The following is a 21463-nucleotide window of genomic DNA, read 5'->3' on the forward strand; positions in this document are numbered from 1 at the left end:
TAATGTCAAAAAAGGGGAATGCAGTTGGAATTTAATAGCATCCTGGCAGTGAACTCTTTTGGAGAGAAGCAAATTTGGGCAAAGTTCACCAGCAGGAAAAAGAGCCTTAATTCAAACCTGCACAAGAAGCTGAAATGGAACAGACAAAAATAAAAAATGGAATTTTATATATTACCTTGTCTGAAACACTAAAAGCCTTCATGAATAGTGCATACACTGTGTCTAAAGACAACAAAGAATGGGAAAACAAAAGTTTTGCAGTTTAAGGATGTAGCATAAAGAAGAAAGAGGTTTACTAAAAGCAGCCACATTGAAGAAGGTTGAACATGTAAATCATTTCCTGTAAATCTTTTTCACAGTATTTGAATTCATTGGTCCCATTCATGAACTTTTCACAACCAAAACAATGAACGTGACAAGAATCAGGATTTGGAAAAGGCATCAATCATTAAATTAAGCAATGCCCTGCAGGATGAGATGCAGACAGTCGATCATAACTTGTGCATTATCAAATAATCACATACAAAACCTTATTTTTTGACATCATTTGAGATAGCTAATATGGTTTTCCTCTGGAGGCTGATTTTCTGGAATTCTTAAAAAAAATGATCACATCCTGGTTAGTCAGGAGCAATTAAGCTGCAGTTTACTACTTTGGACATTGCAGAAAATTGTGGTTTAACACATCACAATTCTTATTCAAAACTTGGAAAGAAGAAGAGGAGTGATGGGGAGAGCTGAGGAGGAACTATGTGGGTTCAAATTCCATACTCAGACTGCTAAAAATTTATCGGACTGAGATAGTTACCTCTGAATTGGGCCATTGTTTATGAACATATTGTTCTATGTCATCATGTTCTTCAGTAACTAACAACATTTGTTTCATTTTTCATGACTCTGACAATCATTCCAATTTCCCAAAAGAGAATTTGAAGTTTTTTAATACTGTGCATGCATGTGTTACTTTCTCAACACTACAGAGTAGCCAAGCCTTGAATTATCCTGGAGCTTCTTGCTGCAACTTAAAATACATATTTTTACAAATAGGTGTTTTTTAAAAAATAGAATTGCTATATTAGTCAAAACATATATGGAGCTTGACATATCATGATAATAATCCATTTTAAGTGTGTGCCATCCCCCTGCCCAGTCTATTTGGGATTTGATCCTGACTGAGGAGTCTTTCATGGCATATCCCATTCCCAAAATTGCTGAGCTACAGATGAATGTAAGGAAGACTCCTGGGAAGCCTTTCATAGGGCCTCAGACCTAGGATACTGCTGCACATACCTGTGCCAGCATACAGGGATGCTAGCGATCATGGGAACTACTTCGCTGCAAAGCTCACAGGAGCAGCCCTCTGCCCCATCTCCATAAGTTAAGCAAATAAGGAAGGTGTCCTACCTGGCTCAAACAACAGATGCTATGTGGAGTATGGCAAATCTCAAGAGTAGTGGAGAGATGTTAGATCAGGATCTCTGAGTGATTTACAGCAGATCAGCCAGAGTTTCTTATTCCCAGTTGTCTTACTCAAACAAAAGGGCTTCTCCCCTACAAAAGGAAAAAGGAAAAGGAAAGAAAGAAGCTGATGAAACAAAAGAAAGTGGTAGGAAATCAGGAGTGGATTTTGATGTGAAAGGTCTACGCACAAAACAAGCTCCTGGGCTGCGCATATGTTCAGACATACCATGTTCCTTAATAAATGTTCATTTATTTAAAAAGAACATGATTACGTTAATATCCTATTATTAATTCCATGATTACCCTATTAAAAGGGACATATGGATAAAATCCCAGAGGTATGATTCACTACTGCCTAGAGAATCCTGGCTCTGGGATAAAACCCATTTGTAATATGGTAACTTATGCCCAAGATCAAACAGGAATATATTCCAAATAGACAGGTAAGAGTGCAACATTACTTTGCAGCTCAGCTGCCTCCCGTTGTTGAAGTTATACATTCCAGGATTCTGGTTTCCTTTAAGATGAAACATTTCCCATTCAAAATGCATCTTGAGTTTTCTATGGTTACCAAAACCACGAATACCTATTGCTTCTGATAAAATCCGCTTGTCCTTCCCACTGCAGATAGAGTGTGGCTCATAATGTCTTGCCTTTTAAGTCCATTCTATTGAAAGCTGTAGTGCAAATAAAGATGAATGCTATCTCTTTCAAAGACAGCACAAAACCAGTACTCACTCCTTCACGGAACTGAACAATACTTATCACTACAGCCTGGAATCCTATTTAAGCTTACATAAATTTTCATTTATGATTTTCTCTTCTTAAACCCTGTCTCCAGAACTTTTGCCATTTTTAAATTTGCTTATCAGCATAAGATTTGTGTCTGTAACAGAAGAATGACCACTACTAGACTGGCAGATCCAATATCAATTTTCAGGAGCTAGGAAACAGCTTTCCGTATTTATATATAGGCAAAAGGTTTGGGATTTGGTCAGTGGGGGGAGAAAAAGTTCAGCCACTGAAAATTACCAAAGGTTTAAGGTCATTGCCTTTTGAAGTATCCAACAAAAGCTTCCTACATACGGTAGGTTTTCATTCTTCCTCATACCCATTTCATTTTACTAAATATAAAAATAACAGTTTTACCCCTTAGGTAAGCACTAAGCACTAAGCACTAAGCAATTCTGGCTTCTACCAGAAGCAAATTGGTTGTCACCTTTACTGCAAATTTGAGAGGCCTGCTACATTAAATATCTGTTGTCACCATTAATTGGCTGGTCCTGTACAACAGGAGGGGAAAACTGGTGGTTCAAGGGCCTGATTGGGCCCCACAAAGTCTTCTCTGGTGGGCCCCCAGCCCCCTGACCAGATAGATGAGCAGTAGGGGGACAGCGAAGCAATGTATTTGTGTCTCTGTTTCTCTCTCTGCGTGTATGCAATGTCTAATTTTAATTTATTTGAATTAATTTTGGGATGCATTTTAATCGATTGTTTGTTTTTATGCATATTGTGTTTTATATGATGTTAGCCACTCTGAGTCCAGCTCCAGCAGGGGAGGGCAGGGTACAAATGAAATTTATTATTATTATTATTTGGTGTGCAAGGACATACCAGCTGTGGAGTTGCAATGCCCAGTTTGTGGGCATGCACATGTGTGCCATGGAGCTCTGCAAGGGCATCATGCCAACCTTGGGCCTGAAAAGTACAAACTTCTAAGGTCATCATTTTCACTTGCCACGAATATCCCAAATAAAATAAAACGTCCTAACTATCAAGATAGAACAGTATTTGAACTGAGATAACTGGTGTTTTAACCGTACAGCCGTTTGGTTCACTAAAGCTTTATGTGATCAATTGATCCACAAAATGTGACTGATCCACTGAGTGGGATCAAGGGAAATGATACATTTTTAAAAATACATAGGATGGGACATGTGCCCCTCATCCCTAGACAACTGATTGGATCCAGAGGCACTTGTGGTGGAGAAGCTATGTTCATCAGCAGACAGCTGTTTCTGATGAAAGAAGCTCTTCTAGATACAACCCTATGTCTACTGCCTTTTCAAAAATTCCAGTCTCTTTTAAACCTTTGTTATTTAACACCTCCCAGTTGAAAGAATGATAAGGGCCACCTCATTTAGGAGTTAAACTAATTTCCATTTTTATTCATATCTTTCAAATCAAAACCCCATCACAAGGAAAATGTTCTTAAAAGAAAGATTCATGAATTACGTTAAATTAGATGGGGTCATAACTGAACCGTTCTGAAAGTTCCAGCAGCCCTAGCTAGCTATTTTCTTTTATTTGCTCATAAACATTAATGGGGAAAAGTCTGTGGAATAAAAAGAGGAAGAAAAGAAAATGCCACTTGAAAGAGAAATGCATTATAAAATGTAGCTCTGAGGGGTTTGGGGTTTTTTAAAAAAGAAAATGCTTTCAGGAAATAATGTTCAGTACAATCTTCCAATGGAGGTTGCCCTCAGTCTGGCTTTAGCCAGCCCCCTTTAGCCAGCGGCCTAAATGGTCAGCTTCCTCCATCTCCTTAGTCTCAGAGTTGCCTTTAGGAGGAAGGGGGATGGAGCACAACAGTAGCATTACTTGCCTCTGTCTTTCATTGACTCTGTTTCCCCCTATTGTTGACCTCCCTGCCTTCTGCCCTACCAGCTCCAGTGCGCACCAGTCGCCACTTGCAATCTTAATTGTTATTTATACCCTGCCCATCTGGCTGGTTTTCTCCAACCACACTAAGTGGCTCCCAGCACATATAAAAACATGCTTAACCTCAACCATTTAAAACTACTTGATATACGGCTGCCCTCAGATGCCTTCTAAAAGTTGTCTAGTTCTTTATCTCCTTGGCATAGGTGAGGAATCCAGGATTGAAACTCTGATGAAATGAAGAATTATCAAAAGAATCAAATATAGAAACAATTTGTACACAGTACTTTCCAAATGACCTAGGTCAAAGTCAAGTCATCTCTTGATGTGAATCAGGGTCACTTCTTGACTTTGTCCCAGCTGAAGGATTTTTGTCTCTCCCAGTTCCAGTGAAATGCCAGTCAGATCAATGAGTCCCTTCATCAGTGGATATTTGGATATTATTGAGTTAATCACTTGTTGCGGAATCCATCTGTAAAATAAAATGGCAGCCTAGAGGGGGCTCAGATATATATAATAATTGTTATGTAATTGTGCTCTCATCCTAAAATTTAAAGTGGCTTCCCAGCCTATGTTAGCTATTCATTCTTTATGTACTGTTGATAATTTAAAGTTGCTACCTATCAAGTGTTTTCCAGAAGGATTATATTCACCAACTCTCACCATAGATAATTTATGTATCACCCTACCACCTTGACCCGCAGTGCACAGCCGGCTTGTCATAATATAATAAAATGCTTTCAAGCATTCAAGATACTTTACATAATACAAAAAATTCACCAAAAAATTCAATTAAAAGAGTTTAAACAGAGGAAAGGGGGATGGGAAGGCAATATATAGTAAAAGTACACAAAAGTGGATCTCCTGAATAAAAAGATCTGCAGGTACGTTGTCAAATATCTGGATGATGAAGGGCCAGTACTTAGACATAGAAGTTACGATACGATAATCTTTATTGCTGTTGTCCCATACAGAACAACGAAATTTAAAAAAACTACATCAGACATTCAAAAACCAACAAGTCTACTATCCCAGCTATCCCAGCCTGGTTAACCCCCTAAAAACTCTGATACCCCATAATTAAATACAATATACTCCCACAGAGACTACCTTACACTGCGTTTAAAACCAAAATTGTATTTGGATAAAAACTGTTTCTCAGGCGGCTAGTCCTAGTCTTTATAACCCTGTACCTTCTTCCAGAAGGCAGAAGCTGAAAGAGATCATTTCCGGGGTGCGTACTATCCTGCACTATTTCTGCAAGATGTTCCTAGTTTCAATCCCCAGATTTGGTGGGGAGAGAGACCCCTGTCTGAAAACCTGGAAAGCCTCTGACAGTCAGCGTAGATAATGTTGAGATAAATGGAATGAGGATCTGACTTAGTCTAAGGCACTTCCCTATGTTCCTATGGTGAAATACAAATATTCATGGAGAGTAAAAGCCATACTGATGAACCTCCTATAGTAAAAAAACCAAGCAGTTACCAGGCACCTAACAGGACACCTTCAGGAGAAGAAAAAGTTAGGGAGTAAACTACACAAATCTGGAGTGGAGAACCTAAGATGGTCGGGTGAAGCCCTGTATGCCTCCTTCCAGCAACTCCTGCAGCCAAGCTAGTGCCAAATGTATTGCTCTGCTTTCCTTTGGACCACATCAATGAGGCCTAGAGGGCAGTGGCGTAGCGTGGGGGGTGCCAGGGGTGCCAGCCGCACCGGGCGCAACATCTGGGGGGGGGGCGCAAGTCCAGAGGGAAGGGACAAATTCCTTCCTCCGCCGGGCTCCCCCCCCGGCGCCGCCAGCCTTGCGCCCTAGCGCGCGCGCGCCCCCCGCCGCTGCTGCGGCTGCGCTCCACTCACTGCTCGCAGGAGGAGCAGCCGCTGCAGCAGCGCCGACGCCGCCACCGATGCCTGGCCGGGCACGGGCAGCCTCCGCACCCCGACGCCGACGCCATCCCCTCGGCCCAGCCACAGGCGGCAGCTGCTTCTGCCGACTGGGAGGGAGGAGAGCTTCAAGGGGCCTCGCTGCGCCTAAACCCTCCGAGAGGAAGCCGGCGGGCGGGCGAGGGTCTACCGGCAGAAGGGGGCGCCGCTGGCTCCGGCTCTCAGCGCTGGCTCTCCGGCTCTCTCTTGACTCATGGCTTCCCGGGGCTGAGAGAAGCAGGCTCAGCCTGGAATAATATTGAGTTGGATAATGGCTGGTGGGAAAGGGGTTAGGCAGGGACCCTCTCCTCTACGCTCTGCTGCCCCCCCCCCCGCCCTTCAGACTGCTCAGGCCAGGTAGAAACCTCCTTCTACTAAGTAAGACGTAGGAAATGCCACTAAAACAATTTTGCTTTATCCCAAAGCTGTGGAAACTTTAAAGATATTGTACACTTTATCCAAAAACGGTGTTTTTCTTGACTGAAAGTTACTCTGGCTGCTACTTCGTTCTGCAGCTCTAGCAGCACTTCTTGCAAAGAAACAGCAACGTCTTTTTCTTGTTTATTTCTCTAGGTCACTTCTGTTTTCTTCACTTCTCACTTCTCTCTCTGCCCCCCCCCCCCAGTCTCGTGCCGTACCCGCCCCATTTACACGATTTTCATCTGTGGCCCCCTTGGAATATCCTGGGGGGAGGGCCCAGGGAGCCATATGGCCCCCAGTTGAGAAACACTGCGCTAAAAGATGGCCAGAATGCAGAAGCCTAATACAAAAAAGTCATAAAAATCCAAATCTGTCAGGAGCACCCATCCCTCTGCCCTTCAGCCTCACTGGAGGCACCTGGCGCACAGAGGGAATAGACACCCCCCTGCGCAAAGCCCGGGTCTGGGGTCTGATCCTCGGTAGCCGGCGGGCATCGTGGGGAGCGCGGAAAGACCCGGTGCAGGATGTGAACGGCCATGTTTATGCTGTGAAGCGCCCTGAGATATATGGATGAAGGGCGGTATACAAATTTAATTCACCGCCACCATCATCTTCGAGGGTGGGGGCTGGGAAAAGAGAGGGGGGTTCTCCCTTTCTAGACCTCTTTAAAATATGCTCGCGATGGCTCCTGGCCACAAAGGCTAAGCGTGGCACTCAGTGGCGTAGCGTGGGGGTGCAGGGGGGGCGGCCGCACCTGGCGCAACATCTGGGGGGCGCGCTCCACGGGTTAGGGGGCGCAAAATCCACGGGTTAGGGGGCACAAATTACTTGCCTTGCCCCGGGTGCTGACAACCCACGCTACGCCACTGCTAGAGGGGAGTCTTGTCATCTGGGCAGCCTACAACCTCCATACACACTGCCCAGGCTTGCACCCCAGGAAGGTCACTTTGGTGCTCAGCAAAAACAACACAGGAGGCAGCAGTTGTGAGTTACCAGTCTCTGCAGCCAAAACAGGTGCTGTGATTGACCGGTGATTTGGCTTCGCCCCCAGAAGCGCTCTCCGTTGAGTCTCGAAACAGACAGATGCAAACAAAAACAATACTGGGTAGCTTATGTGACCAAATAGCACATGGTGATTTAAAAAATGACATAATAGTCATAGAATCTAATTTTTAAATAGAAAGGACCATAAACTTTTCCAATATGCAGTAACAGCGGCAAGAATATTACTGGCCCAGAAATGGAAACAAGAACAAATACCAACTTTGGAGGAGTGGAGAATGAAGCTGATAGACTATGCAGAACTTGATAAACTGACTGGGAAGATCAGATATCTACGAGATCAAAAGTTCATCGAGGACTGGGGAAAATCAGTTGAATACTGCGAATGTACAAGTGATAATGGAATAACGCTAGTGGCATTTAGAGAAGCTCTGTAACAGCATAAGAAATATTGTAAAAAGGCAAAATAGAAGTGGGGGGTAGGTATAAAGGCAATAGCAAAATTTGGAAATGTGTAATTAAAGAAGTTAGAATTTGGATGATTGGCAGAGAAGCCGAAGGAAGTCAAAAACGGGAAATTTAATAGAAATTGTAATGTGGTATGAATGTATGGAAAATTAATAAAATATATTTTTTTAAAAAAAATAGTCATAGAATCTATGAGCTTGGTCCTAGATGTTTTGTACTTAGGACATCCTTTAGCAAGTGGCTAAACTCAAATGTATCTTTTTCTATCTAATAACATCTACTACCTAATTGCTGGGTGATGATTATATAGATGGATGGATGGATAAATAGATAAAATAAATGCTGGATCCTGGATGGGGTAGGCAGACATTGCACCACTGAAAGGACCCACCTCAACTGGAAGAAGCAGGGCATGAAAACAGAGATACAGTATTCTAGAATGAAATGGAAAGCATAGCACTGTCTTCAGGCCTTGGCAAATGCCCACTCATCCCACCCTCTAAGGGCCACATGGACAGACAGAGAGACAGACAGAGAAATAGTTGTCTATCACGTAGCCATGATATGGCATAGTGGAATTAATCAATCATCATAGAATTAGCTGGTGTTAGGGGAGGGGTAGTACCTTTGGTAGGCAACACATTATGCTCCTTCTCAGGTAGTTTGTCCACCTTTGGTTCCCACCCTGTAGCCCAGGACTTCCACACACACTGCCCAGGCTTGTGCCCTGGGGAGGCCACTTTGGTGCTGCTAATGCAGCAGTTTGACTTCACCCCTGGAGGTGCACTCCATTCTCTATCAAAACAGACGAATGCCAACTATAGAATTAGCTGGTGTCCCATTTTGTTTAACAAAAATTTGTAATATGTCAGCTTATATGCATATCCGTAGTGACAGAAGTTTATCCAAGAGCAAAGTTTCCACATGATTTGGTATTATCTTTATTAACAGCACAGCAATAGCTTTTTCTCTTCAAGTACTATCAAATTTATCCACAGTTATTTGCAAGGAAGCCCTGATGTTTTGAACATCCAAGGGACTGCTATTTACATAGCATTCCACCAAACTCCCTGGGTTATATTTTGAGGATCTAAAAGTTGAGATTTTCACTACTACCAAGTTGTGGTATAAAATTAAAACAACACACATGCCAGATTCATATTCATTATTCTTTGCCATTGAAATGTTAATCATCTGTCCTGCTGTAAGAATGCCAGTGGTATAAGCATTTAAGTTAACTGTATAAGCATTTCATTTAAAATTCTTCAGTTCTACTGTTCCTACTTAATAAATTCAAACACTGTCCTGAGTCGTTTCTCCGCCACAACTGTCTCCCACTGCTTATCTAACTCACTCCTGAAAGAGCAACTTCCCTTTCAGGCAGGAGAAGCCACAAGGGAACATTGTAAAAATTTGTGTGGGTGAAGGGTGAATGAGCTGACAGCTGCAATGTAAAACAATAATTGAATTTTAAAAGCTAAGTACTTCAGCAATGCATGATAATAAAATATACTTTTAAATGCTTCTACAGTCTAAATTTTACCTAATATAGTTTGGTTTCAATTGCCATTCAAGAGAATCTTAATGTTGTTCAGAATAAGCAACATTTTGAACAGAATCATTTGTATAGTTCTGTAATGAGATAGACAGACATTTAGATAGCACTCCCTTCAGAATATATACCACAGGAGACAGAAATAAAGCTTTCTTGCCCAGCAATCATGCAAGGATTATTCTAGAAGGAAATGGTACATAGGCTTTTGGACATAATTATTTTATGACAAAGGGCTTGCTCACGCGTTGCAATGAACACAGATACAAGCTTTCCGTACACATGAACAAACATTTATGAGAAAGACTGTACACTCATTGAATCGTACAGCTCAGCTTTTCATGCACACAGGTACGCAGATTGTACACTCATTGAATGTAATATGTGAACATCTCTAAAACCTCAGGAAAGTACAAGGAGTTGAATCTAGCCCTCTGAAGCAAATGTTGAGGATGCATGGGGGAAGCAAAGAAGGGGGAAGCTCCATTCTGCAACCAAATGTCTGTTGCATAAACAGAATGTCAACACTGAATAAACTCCATGTCCAACTTACCTTTATCATGGCTGTAATTTCCTAGTTATTATGGAAGACTTTTCTTCTCATAGATAATGGCACTGAAGAGAAACATGCCTCTCCATGTTTGTAAGAATCTTTGGGTTGCAAATTTTTGCCAACATCAGAACGCCTGAATACTGCAATTTCTGCTTGTTCTGATATTCCTGAGGTCAGGTTGGTATGGATTTCCACATTCTTGTTGGCAGGCCCCACCCCTTCCCTCTCATTGGTTCTTGGGTAGAAGAGAATAAAAGGCTAGAGCCCAAATCAACACAGAACAGGTCAAGTGTTGCCAGCATCTAATCAGCACTTTCCTAAGCTCCCTAGCTAGGTAAGGGTTGCCAACTGACTCCTCATCAGGATTCACCCCTCTCAAGTGTGGAGAGGACTCATCCCCAAATTAAGCCTCTGCCAGAAGCTGAGACCTCCCCCTGCCTCCAGGATATACCGTATTTTTCGCTCTATAACACGCACCCGACCATAACACGCACATAGTTTTTAGAGGAGGAAAATCCGTAGGCATGCCTCCCGTAGGCATTCCCTCCATAACACGCACAGACATTTCCCCTTACTTTCTAGGAGGAAAAAAGTGAGTGTTATGGTGCAAAAAATACGGTAGTTTCTCCTGGAAAGTGAGAGGGGCCTTCCAAATATCCAGGTTCAAAATCTGTCTTCACAGAGCACGGAGTATTGCCCATACAAATAAAGACAGGGTGTGCCTCCTTGTTTCAGCCTTTTTAAATACAAAGAAGGCTTCTTCCAGCAGCTCCTGCAGTCAAGCTGATGCCAAATGTATTGTTTTGCTTTCCTTTGGACCACACCAGTGAGGCTGAGAGTGGGGTCTTGTCGTCTGGATAGCCGAAAACCTCCATACACACTGGCCAGGCTTGCACCCTGGGAAGGTCACTTGGGTGCTGCTAATGTAGCAGTTTGACTTCACCCCCAGAAGTGCACTCTGTTGTCTCTTGAGACAAACAGATGCCAACAAGATATTAATAAAGTAGGATGCATAAAAAATCTTCAAAAGTAAAGTGGATTTTAAAAGGCAGCAGTCCTTATAATTCATTTCCCTCCTCTTATTCCCAATCATAATATTAAAGCAAGTAAGCAAGACTACAGACACAAGAGAATGATGATGGAGGGGTTTCTTCCCAGCACAGGAACCTTGGGGTTCTAGCCTGTGGGTACTATCACAGTTCAGAAATTCAAGCCAGGCTGCCTATTGTCACAGGAATAACTTAGATGGATACCTGCATAGTTTGCTTAATAACTTTCTCTCTACAACATCTAGAGACTCACTTCTTTAGAAAAAAGAAAAGAAATCTGGGAGCATGGCGCTTCTGTTGCTGTGAGTCCTCATTGTATTAGCCAAATTACAGTACTAGATTTTTGAAAATGAAGTCAAATGATAAAATATATGCAGATATTTACAGAATGCCCCCTGTATGCTGGTTTATGCCTTGTTGGAAGTTTAAAAGCAACAATGTACATTTCCGACACACAGACTCAATGCCACAGCACAATGCTGATGCCTCTACATTCATCATAAAGCAAGGCTTGCTTATGACTGTGGCAACACTTTAGCCTATAAACATTTTACACACTGCTATAAAATGCCACAAAAATAGTTTTGAGAATGAGAGCATTCTCGAAGCAAGAAGCAGCTACTTTTTCAGCTCATGTCTTTGGAAGCTAAATCATTTCTACCTCTAGCCAATTTCTGCCCTCAGCTAGTTCTAACTTGAAATTATAGGTACAAACTTTGTGTCTATCTACTTCATTTACCAATTCAACGCACAGCTCAAGTTCTGGTCGCCTGGATCATACTACAGAAACACTGACTGGTACTGGCCCTCTCATTATGCAGTGCAGGGTATGTGAAAATAGTTAAACCTGCATTGGCCTCAAGAACAATGTTAGCAGACTTGCACTGGCCACAGTTAGTCAGTTGCAGCAATTACAATAAATAGACTTTTGGAGTCTTAAAATTATTATGGTATAAGCTTTGAGTGGAAGTCTATTGCAGTGCAGTCAACATGGTGCCCTCTAGATGTTGCTGGGCTACAACTCCTATCATTCTCAACCATTGGCCATTGGGTGTTGTAGTCCAAAATACTTTGACTATCCCTGGCTTCTGCCATAATACAATCGTTAGTCTTTAAGATGCCATCAGTCTCTTCCTTGTTTTCATTTGCTCTCCTCTAACACAAGAAAAGTGGGATGCGGGTGGCGCTGTGGGTAAAACCACAGTGCCTAGGACTTGCCGATTGTATGGTCGGCGGTTCGAATCCCCGTGGCGGGGTGAGCTCCCGTCTGCAGTCCCAGCTCCTGCCCACCTAGCAGTTCGAAAGCACCCTTAAAAGTGCAAGTAGATAAATAGGTACCGCTTTATAGCGGGAAGGTAAACGGCGTTCCGTGTGCTGCGCTGGTGCAGGCTCGCCAGAGCAGCGATGTCACACTGGCCACGTGACCCGGAAGTGTCTGCGGACGGCGCCGGCTCCTGGCCTCTAGAGTGAGATGAGCGCACAACTCAAGACTGGCCCGTACGGGCAGGGGTACCTTTAACACAAGAAAAGTGGGGCAATAATGTAACAATTAATATTGTCCCTCAGAGAAGTAGAGAACTTTTACTCGGAAATGCTTTTAAGGGGTTGGCTTCCAAAGGCACAAAGGCTGCACTGAAAAGGCATCTTCCCAACACAGAATTGGATGAATTCACTTTATCAAAAGGGTAAGGATTGTTTGGTACTCAGTAGCCTGGTGCATCATTGCACAGTACATTGCTGAATAATGCTATGCAGAGTGTTATTGTTGAGCCTCCAGTTACTAGGTGATGTACAGTACATAAGAGGCACACACAAAAAGGCCCTGCCCTCAACTTGGGTGCCTTTAAAAGATTAGGCAAATTCATGGAGGACAAAGCTATCAATGGCTATTGGCCATGATGGCTATGTTCTATACCTCGAAGTATATACCTCCATACTCCAAGATAAGCCTGTAATGCAGGGTGGGGGACCTATGGGCCAGACTTGGCCCACCAGGCCTCCCCAGTTGGCCCTCAAAGCCATTTATAGGCAGCAAAATTCATACGCCCTACACCTGTCATACATGGTGTGGGTGTGGAACTACAAGGGTAAAGCTACAAAGCAAGAATCCTGAATTGAAAGTGGGTTCTTTTGCTAGGACAAGGTGCTTTGCCAGCTGCCTATCAGCTGGTGGGTGATGGGAGCATGCCCTGCTCCCTCTCAGCACTTCTTCCTCCCAGCACTATGTTCTGAAGCCCCCAATTGTCAGGATTTAAAAGCACAGCACAAAGTTTTCAAACTGCCATCATGATGCTTCTTCAAACCTATGATAGAGTCTAATGGATCCTTGCTCCATCCCTAAACAGAAGGGCTAGTTAGTTTCCAAGCCATAGTACTAAATTATAATATTGTGTCATTCTCTGTACTACTTGCTCTGCCTTCTTTTTTAAATGGTATTTTATTTGCTCTTTTTCGGAGTCCCTAGTTTGCTGCTTGGCGAATCATTGTCAAATCAGGAAGGCAAAACTCAAATTAGCTGACAATCTGAACAACAAAAGGTTCAAGCTTTACAAGGCAACATACTTGGATTAAGATACTTCTCTCCAACCTCCCCCAAAATGCATACATACCGTCTTGGAGATATGAGAACAAAATGTCAAATTTCTTTTAGTTATTCAAGTGGCCCATTTGCAGAAGCTGGGGGACAGCAAGTCAATATGGTAAGAAATCAGGCTCTCATGTTCTGAGAAATGCAGTCAGATGCCACAAATGTTTGGCCATTCTGTATACATACATACCTAAAGCACAAAAAGAAATAAAAGAAGATTGGGAACATTTATATAAGGATGCTGAAACTGACAGTTTTATTATTCCTGTTGAGAGCCATGCTAAGTTTCAATGTGATGTTTCACCCGGTTTCTTTATGGGGAAGATTTATGTTCTCTATAGCTTTCAGCTCCCAGAATTTTCTGATAGGCTAAGAGCATTCACTGCTACACCAAAAAATACTACAGATAATACCTGAGCAAACAAATAATTTATTACACACAAACCTTTGGCTCACGAAGGTCACTTCTTCAGGTACAAGCCGAAGCCCTCCATATTATCAGAATTTATCTAGCTTGTCTTTTCCATCTAGAAGGCATGAATACAAATGCAGAGGGGAGAAAGATCATGACCCGGGGGGGCTTCAGAGTTTAATAAGGACTATTGTTCTAAGAGCTGTTGACAACTCACTGCAAATTTGTCAAATGCTGTTTCTGTAGTGAATAAACATGGGGAATATTGCAGGGAGAAATGCAGTGCAGGTTCACTGAGAGAACATGGGGCCTATGCAGAAGCAGAATGAGTGGAAACATAATCTCTCCTCATCCACTGCATCAGTTCACCACCTCTAGTATGCTGAAATATATTACTGTATTTTTCGCCCCATAGGACGCACTTTTTCCCCTCCAAAAATGAAGGGGAAATCTGGGTGCGTCCTGTGGGGCGAATGCAGGCTTTCGCTGAAGCTTGAAGAGCAAGAGGGGTCGGTGCACACTGACCCCTCTCGCTCTCCAGGCTTCAGGAACACATCCGCAGCCTAGGCAGCCCTACAGGAGGTCCTGCAGGGCTGTCTAGGCTGCGGATAGCAGCCTGCTTCCCGGAGCGGCGGGCGCGCTGAAAGCAGAGCGCCCGCCACTTCGGGAACACATCCGCAGCCTAGGCAGCCCTGCAGGAGGTCCTTCAGGGCTGTCTAGGCTGCGGATAGCAGCCTGCTTCCCGGAGCGGCGGGCTCGCTGAAAGCAGAGCGCCCACCGCTTCGGGAACACATCCGCAGCCTAGGCAGCCCTGCGGGAGGTCCCTGAAGCAGAGCGCCCTGCACACCAGACAGACATCCGCAGCGTGGGGAGCCCTGCGGGAGTTCCCGCACGGCTCCCTATGCTGCGGATAGCAGCCTGCCGCCCAGCGCGAGGGGCACCGTGAAGCAGAGCGCCCCGCGCGCCGGACAGACATCGGCCAGCCCCACAAGCTCGGGGGACAGCAAGGAGGCGCAGCCCCGCCATCCCGCTGTTCCTCAACCTGGTTCAATTTCCCCGACCTGGTTTGGGGGGGGAAATAAAGGGGGAATTTTTTTCCTTTATTTCCCCCCCAAAAAACTAGGTGCGTCCTATGGGACGGAGCATCCTATGGGACGAAAAATATGGTAACTTCTGCGCTTGAGTTTGATCTTGCTCTGAACAGGGTTGTGCTCTCCAGCATCTCCATAATCCATTCTTAAGTGCAATGCAGTTAGTTGGGAAGGAGGAAGAAGAATTCTGGACAAACTGTATGGACCTTCCTTGCTTTGTGTCAGTTGTAACAGTTCTTGGTCATTGCAAAGTGTTTCCACTGCTCGCTGCTTCTTCTCCCAGTCCAGCAGGTTGATTCATACGTCTGTCATCGATGTTTGGGAAAAAGAACCACATGCTTCATCTCATGCTGGGGATAGCTCAGTTGGTAGAGCATAAGACTCCTAATCTCAGGGTCATGGGTTTGGGCCCCACATTGGGCAAAAGATTCCTGCATTGCAGGCAATTGGACTAGATGACCCTCATGGTCCCTTCCAACTCTACAGTTCTATGATTTTATGCTTATGGTTCCTTCACATTGACATTACTGGAATGTATGAATGTAAGGTAAGATCAGCCACCCAGATATTCTTCCCATAATCACAGTGACTGAGAGGTGTGCCGCTCTAACTGCAGAAAATGTGGGAACACTCCAGCATCATCCTCAAAGGTCCCAAATCATAAACCATGCAGCACACATTAATGTGTATCCTGAGAGGCTTGAGAAATAATTGCATGGATGATTATGGTGAGTTTGTGAACTGGTCGTCTCTACCACTAAAATTTCATGTGGGAAAAAGCTGCTCGATAGTTTTCCTTGTCTATTAACCACATTATCCTGAATACTTGCACTATAATTTATTTCTCATTCAATTTTTTGTCTTCTTAACTTTGTTTCCTTTTCTTTTATTATTTTGACAAAACCTTACCTACTCATAACATTTAGGTTGCACTTCTATACACGTTCACCTAGGAATAAGCTTCATTGAGATCAATGGGACATACCTGTGAGTAGACATCTATAGGTTTGTGCTGTTAGATTCCCTACACACCCTCAGTGCATTGGACAATCAGAAGAGAGGCCTCATAATATGGTGCATTGGTCAATGTTCAATGGTCAGGGATGGTGGAGATGTAGCCATTGTTATCTGGAGAGAACCACATTGCCTATCCCTTGTTTATGGGACAGAGAAAAAAGAAACTCAACTCTACTGGCATGCATTACAGCTTTCTTTTCCTTGTTTAGAGTTGTTACAAGTGTTGCTGCCCCAAGTTAGTCACTATAACTGATTATTCATGCAAGTGAGCTGTATAAAATCTCAAGTGATGAGTTACCAAGCACTCTCTGGTGTTTCAATGACTAGAAACACTGCAAAATGCTTTCCCGCCCTCCTGTTGAGAGAAGCAGCCAGTGTGACCATTCATGTGTCTCTTTTTCAGATGCAAATTCATACACAGAAAAGCCAAGTGGAAAATCTTTCCAAATATCAGCCCCTGCTCTTAAGATAGGCACAGAACACACGGTGGCGCTTCAGAACACTTCCATTCTTCTTCAGGGCAGCATTATATCTGCATCTAGATGGCTGGACTGTGTGTCACTTCTATAAAGATGCTTGTGAGGTGACCAAAGTAAACTAAGAACATACGAAGGCCCATCTAGTCCAGCATCCTGTTCTGACAGCGACCAGAAACCCGCAAGTAGAACCTAAGTGCAACAACACTCCTGTGATTCCTTCCTGCCTTCTGATTCCTACAATCTGTGGCATGCAACTGGGACCAGAAGCTATATAAAGGAGACAAAGGTTAAACAGCTGCTTTTCATTACTACAAAATCGCATTGATCTCCATTGACAGTTCGGTTCATTAGGCCTCCAGAAGCTCTTTTATTATAACGACAATGCTGAAATCAATCCCTGAACATGACCCAGCTGCACTCACCTGACATAAAATCACATTCTTAATCAGGATCCCAAGAGGCACAATTACTTACCTCAAGACTACTCCCATGCATTAGCCAAACAGAATTCAAAACAGAAACAAATATTTCCTACGAGGTATTAGGGCTTCCCTCACTCTGTGCTCTATACTATTGAACAAGGAATTTTATCTATCCATAGAACTCCATGATGTGACTTTAAGAAATCACAATACAGGCAAGGTTGGTAGCATTTCATTATATTGCTTGCATGGAATTTCACACACGATGTGAAATTCTTATGCACCATTAGGCAACTCGTGCATTAACCTGAGAAACAGCAAGAGAGCCGTTAAAAAAATAATAATGCAAAAGGCTGTAGACGATGTGAGTCTTAGTTGGAGAAGACCCATTAAAACTAATAGGCATGGCTAACTTAGAACAATTGATTTCAATGGGTCTACTTTGAGTAGATGTTAGTTGGCTAACTTCGTAATGATACACATGAAAACAGTCATTTACTGGGAAGCATTCAATTGAACATCAGTGGATGGGCTCCCACCAGCACAATGGGACTTTCTCTCCCCGCCTTATCCCCCTGTGCCTCCCCAAAATTCATGCTAGAACAGCACATGGCGATAAGACATGAGGAATTTGAGTTGACTTTTCCGACTTGAGTTGAAATGATTTTTTAAAAAAAGAATATCTAATTTGAGTAAAGCGTAACAAAACAGGGGAGGGTAGATTATATGATCTCAGGACTATCTTAAGTATATCCGGCACCGTGGTGCAAATATCCCTCTGACGCGCGCACACACACACCATTTCCCAGAGTTGCCGACCTTTTTACGGCACTGCTGGCAGCTTTGTGGAGCTGGAGGAGGCAGGCAATGGTGCTGCTTCAGCAAGGCGGGCGAGGGCAGCAAACTGATGCCGGGAGGCGCCACGCCCAGCCTCTCCCTCTTCCCTGGCTCCCTCCAGAACTTGGCACCCTGGCGCCCCATGCCACTTGCTTCTATGGGCAAGACGGCCCTATATGATCTGCCTGGTGCTTCATAAGGTGTCAGGAAGTTCCCAGTACTTCAGGTTTGTTATGCTATGATTCAAGCCGCATTTGAGAGAAAGCCCTGTTAAGTAGAACTCATCTATGCTCATGTCCCAATTTAGTGGAAAACACTACCCATTCCCTTAAACCAGTCCAACAAAGAGATTGGATATAACATATTGAGAAATTAGCTGTGAGAGTTACATCTGCTTGTGTTAATGGATTTTTATGCCTGGAGCCATGTTGCTACCCTCTTAGGGAAATTGCTGAACAAAAGCATATTTTTGTTATTAAAACTGAAGAAAAAAGTTTGGGCTTGTTTTTGTTTTTAATATATCCTAGTTTGATTCAGACTAAGTGTACCAAAAGTCTTCAACAGATGTTCATTAAATTTTGGTGCAGGGTTTGTTTATTTTTCACAAAATGTGCATAATCTTCAGTATAGTGCAGGATGCAGAAGGAATTTTTTTTATCATAATAGAGAAGTTTGAAATTTGCCCTGGGAATATTGTATAACTTGTTCATTCTCTTAGCATTTCTCCCAATTCCTTATTCTAAGCACAGACACGGAAATTTTGCTCCCAAATTTCACAGTGGCCGAAATTTGGTGAGGACTTAGAGATGCACAAAACCTCTAAGTGAAATGTTGTTAAATCTACTAAAAAATATATATATATTTGTATTGTTTCTTTGTACCCCGCCCATCTGGCTGGGTTGCCCCAGCCACTCTGGGCAGCTTCTAGCATATATAAAAACATAATAAAACATTAAACCTTAAAAAGCTTCACTATTCAGAGCTGTCTTCAGATGTTTCCTGAATGTTATATAATTACTTTCCTTTCCATGGTTCTAAGAAGGACCCTCCAAATTCACTTTAAATTTAACATAAGGAGCTATTTGTTGTGGGATGGGACTCTAATTCAGAGCAATGGGAGTGGAAATCCAAATAAAATGTGTATCCAATGATGTACAACCATACAGTGATTCTCTCCCAAGCAGTGGCTTGCAATCTACTAATTAGCAGATGTTGTTGTTTAGTCATTTAGTCGTGTCCGACTCTTCGTGACCCCATGGACAAGAGCAAGCCAGGCACTCCTGTCTTCCACTGCCTCCTGCAGTTTGGTCAAACTCATGCTGGTAGCTTCGAGAACACTGTCCAACCATCTCGTCCTCTGTCGTCCCCTTCTCCTTGTGCCCTCCATCTTTCCCAACATCAGGGTCTTTTCCAGGGAGTCTTCTCTTCTCATGAGGTGGCCAAAGTATTGGAGCCTCAGCTTCACAATCTGTCCTTCCAGTGAGCACTCAGGGCTGATTTCCTTAAGAATGGATAGGTTTGATTAGCAGTAGAAAAACCTATTTAGGTAAGGTCTTGGGGATGCTGAACAAAGAAGCAGAAAAGACTAATGGGTTAGGTCTGTTAATGCTTAGATTTGCTGCTAATACAGCTAACATCAAGCGCTGAGCCATTATTGCATGTTGTTTGAGGATTTTCTAGCCCAGTGGCTAGATTTGTTGGATTTGAATGCTGATGAAGGAGTGGAGGGACCAGGATCAGATTCCTGCTCAGTCATGAGTAAGTCACTGGCTCTCAGCCTAACATACCCATACTGTGCTGAATTCTGTGAAGGGAAAATGGAATGTAAATGTATGGGGGGCTTGTTGTTGTTTTTTAAGGCTGGGGGGCAGCTAGCAGTCATCATCAGCACAATAACAGTGGCATGGGTTCTATGATATGAAAAAGGCAGGTTATTTTATGTTAAAATCACTGAAAGAGGGGGTTGCTTTGGAACAAGACATTGGGGAGAGAGAGCCTTGATCATTCCTTCAGTGATGATAATGATGATGATGATGATGATAGCCCTTCAAGCTTCTGTGCTCCTTGGGGGGCCGAAGGAACTTGAAGGTACAATACTTGAGAAAAATGTGTAGTCATGCTTTAAGCATGACAATTTGTTCCTATAATGACCATGAAATAACTTGTGAAAGTGGCGTCAGACCATTTGTCCAGTCTAAAATGGTGGTGGTAATGCAGGCTCTTGGGTCTCTTGAAGCTTAAGCGCCTTGTGTTTTCAGTGCTCCAGGCTCTTGGGTTTTAGATGTGAGGGCGATCTGGCTGCGACATCTGTCACCCCATTGATCACCAGGGTTGATTCGGCTGATCTGGCTGGCTAGGCGGGTGTCCCCTTCCTCCCTCACCGCTCCATGTGCGTCCCTCTCGAAGCTGTGCGCTCGGTGGAAGAGGACGACCATCCCAGATAGGAGTGTACCGTTCTTCGGTCAAGGGTATACGATAGCTGTGCTCCCCTGCTAGAACCTCCACACAAGCTCAAGGTCCATTTGTAGGCTCTTGGGTCCTTCCCAAGACATTTTACTTGAGGTCCTAGCAGCTGAGCCTGGGTCCTTATACATGATCCTCAAGGTCCAGGGACCTGCCCAATGCTCTGGTTTCTACTGCATATTTTTGCTTGCGCTCCTCTACTTATTCAAACACATCAGTGTTCATTTTGACCTTCTCCCTCAGTTCATATTTTCTTTATCATCTTTCCTTTTTTAAAATTACTTTTCCCTACTGTGGAACAGTAGGAAAATCTGGCCCAAGAGGAACAAGCATTTGCACCCATGAAATTAATTAGCCATTGTTAGGCTTTTTTGCAGAGAAGTCCTCGGAGCACACTTGTTACATTAATTGCTCTCCACACTGGCAAAACTCGTGTAATCTGATTTTTCTATTATTTCCCAGGTGTGCCGCATTGTCAGAGAGCTCTCAGCAACAAAATATGCAGAAATCGCTTGAAGTAATTCTAAAGGACAGCAGTGCAAGAGAAAAACGCTGAAGACAAATGTGCCATTGTTTGTTATCTTAGGTATGAATGTACAGTTTCAAACCAACAATACCAAAGGACAGCATCTGTTTAACATTCAGAGGAAGGTTATTGGAATGATTTCTATGAGTGTAAAAGTTGAAAGGGTTTTATCAGAATAAAAGGACCATCCAAGCACAATAGTAGATAATCCTGCACTCCACATCTGTGAAGGAATCTGGGCTGAACTCACAGGAATCTCCTTCTAGATAGCATGAATGACTTGGTATAGTTTTGGATGTGTTCACAGCTAGGGAACCTGTGGTCCTCTAGAAGTTATTGGACCACAACTTCCATCATCCATGACCTTCAGGATGGCTGGGGATGATGGGAGTTGGAGTCCAACACCACCTGGAGAGCCACAAGTTCCTCAGTCCTGATTTAACAGGCTGCACAAGGACTGGCTTGCATGGTGGTCCTTGCCACACATTCAGCTGAAGATCTGAATTGAATGCTTACAGTTACTGAACTGCTATAAGGCAGCTC

General features: G+C 43.4%; 1 long non-coding RNA gene across 1 annotated transcript; it reads left to right on the forward strand.

Annotated features, from left to right (window-relative positions):
- The first annotated feature begins 13364 nt into the window (after positions 1 to 13364).
- LOC310699205 lies at positions 13365 to 21038 on the forward strand. Its single transcript, XR_014521996.1, has 3 exons — positions 13365 to 13457; positions 15793 to 15904; positions 20857 to 21038. It is a non-coding gene; the product is annotated as an uncharacterized lncRNA (long non-coding RNA).
- The last annotated feature ends 425 nt before the right edge of the window (positions 21039 to 21463 follow it).

This window comes from Podarcis liolepis (genome assembly GCF_965112155.1).
Source record: "Podarcis liolepis genome assembly, chromosome: 2".
In the NCBI taxonomy this organism is placed as follows: Eukaryota; Metazoa; Chordata; class Lepidosauria; order Squamata; family Lacertidae; genus Podarcis; species Podarcis liolepis.